The 9,654-nt window shown below is 40.3% G+C and overlaps 1 long non-coding RNA gene across 1 annotated transcript in view; it reads right to left on the bottom strand.

Moving 5' to 3' along the window:
- Positions 1–7,478, bottom strand: part of LOC123512261 — a 21,428-nt gene extending 13,950 nt beyond the window's left edge. The window contains exon 1 of the long non-coding RNA XR_006677053.1: positions 7,247–7,478. This is a non-coding gene — a long non-coding RNA (uncharacterized LOC123512261). The remainder of the gene's footprint in view (positions 1–7,246) is intronic.
- Positions 7,479–9,654: the final 2,176 nt, after the last annotated feature.

The raw sequence follows: 9,654 nt of genomic DNA, 5'->3' as shown, positions 1-9,654 counted from the left end.
GCACTGGGAGAGCATTCCAACCCAAGTGAACAGGAAACCATATACACGTTTCTTTACCTGAGAGCCAACGATAAGGAACATACAAGACGTTTATTTCTTAACTCCTCATTCTCCTTTACGCTTTATTCCTTTATTTATTACCGTTAGCGAAGTTACATTCGAACCCAAACGCTTCGAACATATCTACGCATTTCTTTACCAGAGTGCCAGCGTTAAGGAAAACACTGACGTTATTTTCTTTTTTCCTCTTCATCGCTTACCAGTGTTTTTTTAGATCGAGACTCGCACGGGAACCAATACAGTAGGTGTGGGTGTGTGGAGAGCCGGAGGGGAGGCAAGAAAAGTAATGGTGATGGTGGTAGTGGTGGTGGTGGAGGAGTTTGGTCAAGGGAACGTTATCAAGGCGTTTTTATCTCTTACTTACGAGTACTGCGGTGCCAGAAAACACACAGAACGTTTCTTGCGTGCTGGGTAGAGGCTAAACGTTTCCGGTGTATGTGTGTGTGTGTGTGTGTGTGTGTGTGTGTGTGTGTGTGTGTGTGTGTGTGTGTGTGTGTGGAAAGAACATGAAAGCTAAGAAATTAAAGGTGTTACGGAGAGTATATAAGTTGTTTAGAGAGAGAGAGAGAGAGAGAGAGAGAGAGAGAGAGAGAGAGAGAGAGAGAGAGAGGTCGTTAAGAAAATGAACATGCCAGTAAAAAAGTAAAAAAAAAAAAGAAAAATGAAAAGAAACTGAATGATTAATTAATCTGATTGACTGACTGAGCATTGATTGATTGATTGATTGACGGAGTGAGTGAGTGAACGAGTGAGTGGTGAATGGGCGAGCGAATGAGTGAGTGAGTGAGTGAGTGAGTGAGTGAGTAAGTGGGTGATTGAGTGAGTGAGTGATTTAGTGAGTGAGTGAGTGAGTGATCGACCGTTTATCCTTACAACAACGAGGTTTTGTAGGGTCACTGGGAGGAGTGAAGGGTTGGACATGAAAGGAACAGTCCCACCTCATAAATCTTGAACTTCTTATGCCTTAGAAAATTCCCAGTTCAGTTTAGATGGATAAAAATAAAAGCATTGAAGGGAAGAGATGATGACGAACAGATGTGACCTTTACGAGTACTGTACCAGAGAGAGAGAGAGAGAGAGAGAGAGAGAGAGAGAGAGAGAGAGAGAGAGAGGCTTTGGAGTGGAAGTGTGTGTAGAATTTATTTAAATGTGAAAGTCTGACAGGCGTATGCGAATGTATGTATATGTTATTTGTTCGTATACATGTGTGTGTGTGTGTGTGTGTGTGTGTGTGTGTGTGTGTGTGTGTGTGTGTGTGTGTGTGTGTGTGTGTGTGTTAATGCTTTACAAGAGTACACACCTGAAAAGAGAGGAATGTGTGTGTGTGTGTGTGTGTGTGTGTGTGTGTGTGTGTGTGTGTGTGTGTGTGTGTGTCCCAGTATCGTAGTCGTTAAGGCGATTTTAATGCATACAAACAAGGGATTATCGACCTAAAGAGCACCTGCTGTATATCGTTTTCTGGACTTCATTTATAGAGAAATTTTAGACAGGAGGAGGAGGAGGAGGAGGAGGAGGAGGAGGAGGAGGAGGAGGAGGAGGATGGAAGAAAGATGATAAAGGGAAAAATGCATTAGGGTTAAGAGAGGAAGATGACAATAAGAGGGAAAATGAAGACAGGCAGACGGGAATTGATGGCCGGGAAGGTCTTGGAAGGGAAAAGGAAAGGGAAAAGGGAGAAGGAAAAGGGGAAGAATAAAAAGAAGATGGAATAAAGGAGGGAGGTAAGGAAGATAAACTAACCAATCCAGGTCAATGAAGCACAAATAATCTGCCATTAATTCCATGATAAACAGCGTCTCTCTCTCTCTCTCTCTCTCTCTCTCTCTCTCTCTCTCTCTCTCTCTCTCTCTCTCTCTCTCTCTCTCTCTCTCTCTCTCTCTCTCTCTCTCTCTCTCTCTCTCTCTCTCTCTCTCTCTCCCTCCCTCTCTCTTTCCTCGATCCCTCCCTCCTTTCGTTCCCTCCTTCCTTCCTTCCCTCCTTCGTTCCCTCCATCTCTCTCTCTCTCTCTCTCTCTCTCTCTGATTACGGTTTACTCATTTCCTTTGTGTTTCTTTGCGTTTCTTTCCCGGACCAACTAAATAACGGGCCATATCCGTGACCTCGTGCGCTTAGTCATTCGTGAAGTTTTCAGAAATCACTCGTAAAGGCCTCGTGTTTTTTCAGCCTTAAAAAAAAGGTAGAGGTTAAAAAAAGGTAAAGTAAAAATACACACCCCAGCTGTCAGTCAGTCAAAGAATAAAAGGAAAGAATAAAGGGTATAAAAAAGGTTTGACAGGTGTTTAAAGAAATGTGTGAATAACTTGACTTCTTTGTGCTTTAGAAAATTCACCACAGCTTTTCTTCTCTTATTATTTTTTTAGGTATGTGTTGTGTTTTTAACCCCTTCAGTACCATGACGCGTTTTCATATATTATGCTTACTATTTGGGTGATTTTATACAGGGAGGCGGTGGCATAGTGGATAAGGTGGTGAGCGTGGGATCGGGCAGACGTCCACGCGTAGGTTCAAATCCCACCACGTACAGCCTTAAAACACTGCCATTTGTCGAGTGGTTTAAAGTTACCTACATGTCACCATAATACTCAGATTCTAGGTGGTTACACTCAAGATGAGCTTGGGCGGTGATATGGGCTCTAATATGGGTACCAGTAAAAAAAAATAAAAATAAAAAAAGCTTCAGAAACTTATGTGGGGATTAAATTAGTGAAGACTCTAGCCATTAATCTATCAATAAAATCGGCTAATCATACCCAAAACTCATGATAAAAATGCATCCCTGTAGTGAAAGGGTTACGTTAATTTACAGGTGTTGAAAGGAATTTAAGAAAAGAAGGGAAGGGAAAGGCAGTGATGCAAGCCATGAAATATCAATAAAAGCAATGAAAGCCATGAAGACACACACACGCAAGAGGAAAAATTCATGTTAATTTCTTTTATGTCTCCATGTTCAAAGGAATTAAGAAAAGTCAGAAAGAACTGTGATACAAAACATAACATTTTCTTTAAAGCTCTAACAAGTATATATAAAAGAAGAGAAAAACTGTCTAACTTGTTTACGTCTACATATTGAAGCGAAGTAAGAATTAAAGAAGGACCACAAAAATATGAACTCCATGGATATTTAATAAAACTACAAGAAATACCTGAAATCTGTCTAACTTGTTTATATCTCGACTTTGAAATGAAGGAATAGAACAAGGAAAATTAGTTATGAAAAGACTGTAAAGAAATAGAACATAAATAAATGAATAAACTCAAATATATTACAAAAAAGAATAAAAAGAATCAGCTTAACTTTCTCATTCTGAAGTTGAAAGACGGTAAAAGAAAAAAAAATGATAAAACAAAAGAAAATCACAAGGGATCAGTAAAACCTGTGCTGAATAGGACAAGAATATGTTAAATGGAACAAATATCGTATCAGAGAAATCCCTTGACAAAAAGAAGTGATTGAAAAGCGAGGAAGACAAAAACAACTGAAATGTCGAAAGGAATCAAGTTAACCTCTGAAAAAGAAAGAGCATGAAAAGAGCATGTGCATCTGAATAAATCTTTCTTATCGGGGGAAAAAATGTGTTAGAGACGTGGAAGAATGGATTGTGTTGTCGTGCGCGTGAAAAATCGTTAATGGATGCTCGGAAAAGAAAAATCTGTCTCCCACCCATCCAGAAATCTGTAGAATGTGCGAAAAAATCTGACATGTGTGAAAAATCAGTAGATCATGAAAACATCTTGAAACACACACACACACACACACACACACACACACACACACACACACACACACACACACACACACACACACACACACACACACACACTCTCTCTCTCTCTCTCTCTCTCTCTCTCTCTCTCTCTCTCTCTCTCTCTCTCTCACACACACACACACACACACACACACACACACACACACACACACACACACACACACACACACACACACACACACACACACACACACAAGAAACGTAACAGATATAGGAGAGAAGAAGTCATGACAGATAAATCGATTGGATGAGAAGAGTGAAAGTATCAGGTGTTATCACAGACATCAGGTGTTAATATTTAAGATGTATCAGCTTTAAAAAGTCTCCATTAACTATATAGGCTGCAGGTTGTGTAGTAGACTCATACGTGTGAAATGAGTAAAGGAAACGAATGAATGTCAGTGAAAAAATCTTTGAAGAGAACACTAAGGGAATATATACGAGACATGAAAAAGCAATGAAAACAGTAAATAATGAGTAACGAAATGCAGAAAAAAAGCACGCAAATAGAAGGAATGAAATGCATAGAAAATTAAAGTCAAATATATAAAGAAAATAAATGCATGTCAGTTAAAATCTATAAACAAAACTTTAGGGAAGTACATACGAGACGTGTAAAATCAATGAAAAAAAAAACATGAAAACGCGTCATTGTTGTAGAAAGCAACGTAATATAGAATAAATAAATAAATTAATTAAAATAAGTAAAGGAAAATAATGAATGTCAATGAAAATCTATTAACAAGATACCAGGAAAATACACACGAGACATGAAAAAGCAATGAAAAAGCCATGAAAACGCGTCATTACTAAAGAAAGTAAGTTAATGCTAAAAAAAAAAATAGTCAAATAAGTAAAGGAAATAAATGAATGTCAGTAAAAATTATAAACAAGACTAGGGAAATACATACGAGACATGAAAAATCAATGAAAAAGCATGAAAATAACGCGTCATTGCCGTAGAAAGTAACATAAAAACAAACCAAAGTCAAATAAGTAAAGTAGATAAATGAATGTCAGTGAAAATCTAGAGAAATACATACGAGACATGAAAAAGCAATGAAAAAAAAAAACCATGAAAACGCGTCATTGTCATAGAAAGTAACTTAATGAAGAACAATTAAAGTCAAATAAATAGAGAAAATAAATTCATGTTATTAAAAATCTATAAATAAGACGAGGGAAATATATACGAGACATGTACAATCAATGAAAAAAACATGAAAATAACACGTCATTGCTTTAGGAAGTAACTAAAGACAGAAAAAAAAAAAATGAATCACAAGTAAACCCGAAGGACCACGAATGATTAGAGATGGTTCTGCTGTTATCATATATACCTCCTTCAGTTCTGGGATGCATTTCTACCTTGAGTTTTGGGCATGATTACACGATATTATTTACATTAAGAAGAGTCTATGGAGGTCAGAAGATTAATAGCCACAGTCTTCACTTTTTAAATCCATCACATGAGTTTCTGGAGCTGTATAAAATCGCCAAATAGTAAGTAGAATAAATATGAAAACGCGTCATGGTACTGAAGGGATTAAATAGACCTTGAAAATCACGTCAAACTTTATAAGCTTATTATCGCAAGGTGTAAAGGCCGTGACAGTTTAAGACTCACGATATCATATGCCTAAATTTCATTCTGAGGCAAGAAATTCCGATAGGCCTTGAAAATTCTACTAAGGTCTAAGGTCCGTATTCAGAAATGCTTTACAGTCACACCACGACTATTTTCCAAGGCCACATAGATGATTACTGGGATGTTCTAGAGTGTTTCTCCCGTTGATAATGTAGAAATCTTGTCACTCTGCCTCTAGAACCATGAAAAAACATCTTAAAGACTCGTGTAAATAAAAAAAAAAGCCTTTGATAATTAGCGGGGTTTTCTAGAGTGTTTCTCCAGTTAATAATGTAGAAATCTTGTCACTCTGCCTCTACAACCATTAAAAAAGCATCTTAAAGACTCGTGTAAATTTTAATAAAGCCTTTTGATAAGTAGCGGGGTTTTCTACTGTTTCTCTCCAGTAGAAATGTAGAAATCTTGTCACTCTGCCTTTAGAACCATAAAAAAAAAAAAACGCCTTAAAAACTCGTGTAAATTTAGATAAACCCTTTTTGAAATAGTGGAGGTGAAGCACAGAAAAGTTTGAGAATACGAGCCTAAATGTCACGATTATGGGAGTTGGGTAATGATAAGCCTCTACATGCACCTAAGACGTATATTAAAAAAACGCTCCGCCTTCTCACCACGACCATTTTGAAAGGCCAGAGATAACTTGTCTAGTTCTTTAAGAGTGTTTCTCCTATTAGTAGCATAGAAAGCTTGTTAATTTGTCACTAGAAACATAAGCACTTAAAACCTTTACCATTTTAACTTAAACCTCTGAAAGTTGTCGAGGTTTGGGCAGAAAATGTTTCAGAATATAGTCGTAAGTGTCACGGCTCTGGAAGTAAAGGTGAAATAGCTCATGTAAATTCTTAACTCCGAATTCTGAAACGCCTTGCTCTTATTATCATCACTACTTTCCAAAGGCTCCAGTTGATGATGCTCGTGTTTTAAAGCGTATTTTCTTATATTTCTGGTGATAGATTGGCAAGATTTCTAGTTTATTTGAAAGATAGGCTGTCTTGAAACCCTACTTTATCTCTGTGGCCTTAGAAAAATGTCTTAGTGAGAAGGAAAAGAGTCTCTGAATACGAACGTAAATGTCACTGTGTATGAGGTAAGACATATGTGAGGCTTAGATATCAATATTTTTGGAGTCAGTGTATCGTAGGTGGACGGAATTTAGCACCCACTCTACATACAGGCTCACAGGTCCAGGGTGCGGCGCCTTCCCGTCAGGGCTCCACAGAAAACGTCAGCAAGTAGAAGTTTTGAGCACCGCCACGAAAGTCAAGTGGCCACAAGTCGCGCCTCCGTCAGTAGCAAGGAGAATAACAAGTGCGCCGCCTTGTCTGGTGCGGAAAGAGTGTTCCTTGCCTCCTCTTTTGTCACTACTCGCCCTCAGCCTTTCCTTCCCCTCCTGTATTAACTTCCTGACACTGAAGGAAATATGGTCTCTTTATCCTCATCTATAGAAAGGAAATGTATTTTTTTCCCCTTCCGGCGAGGTAGAAATAAAGTGCTACATTGAAAGAAACTGCCTACATACACGTTTTCTGTCCTCTTCCTGTTGGTGAAGGGAAAGTAGCCACAGCTTCACTTTTCACCAGGAAAGAGAATACAGTTTTTCTTTCCTTTCCTGTGAGCGTAAATCGAAGAGTCTCTTGGGGAAAGTCAACTGGATACCAACAAGTTTTTCCTCCTCCGTCAGTGGAAAACCTGACCACAGATTCCTTTGGTCAAGCGGAAGAGACGGCCAAGAAACAGTCAAGACTCACCACCAAAAGTTATCACGGGGCCTTACCATCTGCACCAGGCACTAACACACCCCACCGCCCCTCCCCCACACGCGGCACTCCCTGGTACCCCCGCGGAGGCACTGGCACCGGCGGGAGGCACAGCAACACGGCATGGCACGACGGGAAGCAGAGCGCGAGGAGAGGCGGGAAGACACCTGAAACAACCCTCCCGCTGGCTGGCTACGAACACACTGCAAGGCTCGACTACCAACCCAGCCGCCAGCCGTCGCCACCCGCTCCTCCTTTTACTCCTCCTCCTCCTCCTCCTCCTCCTCCTCCTCCTCCTCCTCCTCCTCCTCCGCGCTCTGACAAGGGACGAGGCACAGTAAGTCCTGGCCGCCTTCACCTTCCCGAGGACCTGCCCGTCAGAAAGCTGCAGTTTGCTCACTCGCCGCCAAGTTAAGAGGAACGCAAGTTTTCCATTAAGAGAGACAAGACTGGGAGTTCAAGTCATCATTCCTTCTAGAGAGGCTGAGGTGCGAGATGAGGCTATGCTGGGGCGAAGGGCGGGGCAAGGCAGGGAAAGGCAAGGGAAAATAAGGCAACGCAAGGGAAAGACAAGACAAGACATGGCAAGGCAAAGCGAAGCGGAACAAGGAAAAGGAAAATTAGGCAACGGAAAGGAAAAACAAGGAGAGACAAAGGAAAACAAGGCAGAAGAGAACATGACAAGGCAAAACGAAGCAGTGCAAAGAAAGACAAAGTAGGGAAAGGGAAACACAAGGAAAGGCAGGGAATAAACAAGGCAAGGGGAGATAAAGGAAAGACGAGGCAAAGCAAGGCAAGGCAGGACAAAGAAAACCAAAGCAGAGCAAGGGAAAAATAGACAAGACAAAAAAAAAAACAAGGGAAGACAAAGAAAAGCAAGACAAGGGAGATAAGGGGATACAAGGCAAGACAGGCCAGGACAGGGCAGATGCAAAGCGTGTGAGCAGCAAGACCATTCCAGCTCGCTAAGTGGAGGAGCGTCTGACGATAATAGACAAAGAGAGAATCATCACCCTTGATTGATAGACGGAGAGACTGATAGATGCAGCTGAGAGGTAGGGAAGTGTATGGATTCACTGCCTCGACCTTCTCTCTCTCTCTCTCTCTCTCTCTCTCTCTCTCTCTCTCTCTGTGTCTCTATAGCTTATTATCTTTTTGTTTTTCATCATCTGTGTCCATTCAAGATAGATATATAGGTAAATGGATTATGCATGAGGGAAAACCAGCCAAGAGCAACAGAAGATTAAAAAAAGGGCCCACTTGAAATGCCAGTTTCCTTAAAGATTGATGTAGAATTAGCCAAACGTCAGGGATAAATGGTAAATGTATGGATTCTCTCTCTCTCTCTCTCTCTCTCTCTCTCTCTCTCTCTCTCTCTCTCTCTCTCTCTCTCTCTCTCTCTCTCTCTCTCTCTCTCTCTCTCTCTCTCTTGCCATCTATCTACTCAATATAGATTAATAGACAGGTTGATATGTTGATTCTCTACTTCTACTCTCACTCTAGATGGCCACATTACTGTTTACCCTATTGCACTTCACCCTGGGCGCTCATTCATCCTCAGTAGATAGAGAGATGAATACTTTGATGGTTCTGTACATTTCCTCTCTTCCCACGCTTACTTCACTGTCCTTCACCATCCATCCAGACATTATTAACTGGGACACGTTTTTACCTTGAGATTTCCGTTCGATTAGATCATTTTACTGACATTAGGAAGAGTCTGTGAAGGTCAGAAGATTAATGGCCACAGTCTTCACTATTTTAATCTCCTACATAAGTTTCTGAAGGTGTGTAAAATGATCAAATAGTAACCAGAATGAATATGAAAACGCGTCATGGTACTGAAGGGGTTAATAACTAGACAGGTGAAATCGTTATCTTTTTCTTTCGCTCTTGTTATCTATGTTATGTTCTATGTATTCGTATATAGATAGATAGAACCATAGATAGATAGATAGATAGAACCATCCCTATCTTCTCTTACTCTCTTTTACTGTCCTCTTATCTGTCTTCCATCTATCATTTTTTCTTATCGATATGTATTCATCTTCAATATGTAGTCAGATAGCTTCTCTCTCTCTCTCTCTCTCTCTCTCTCTCTCTCTCTCTCTCTCTCTCTCTCTCTCTCTCTCTCTCTCTCTCTCTCTCTCTCTCTCTCTCTCGTCTATCCTCAACATTGCAGTGCGTAGGAAAATGATTAATAATACTATATCTTTCATGATGGTCTTGCAGTTAATCCTACATTTCCCTGCTTCATTCTTGCGTACAGTTTTACCTTTTGCTTACCTTTTCCCCAGCATATGAACTGAACAAAGCCAGCGGTGTCCATAATTGAGGTCCATCGTGGGCATGTTTTCTGTGGGAGTTAGTGGCAAGTGGCTTTGTTTGAGAGATGATAGAACTGTGAACTTTTTTTTTTTCAAGC

The sequence above is a fragment of the Portunus trituberculatus genome, chromosome 33, assembly GCF_017591435.1.
Source record: "Portunus trituberculatus isolate SZX2019 chromosome 33, ASM1759143v1, whole genome shotgun sequence".
NCBI classification, from domain to species: Eukaryota; Metazoa; Arthropoda; class Malacostraca; order Decapoda; family Portunidae; genus Portunus; species Portunus trituberculatus.
This window is presented reverse-complemented; position numbering and strand designations above follow the sequence as displayed.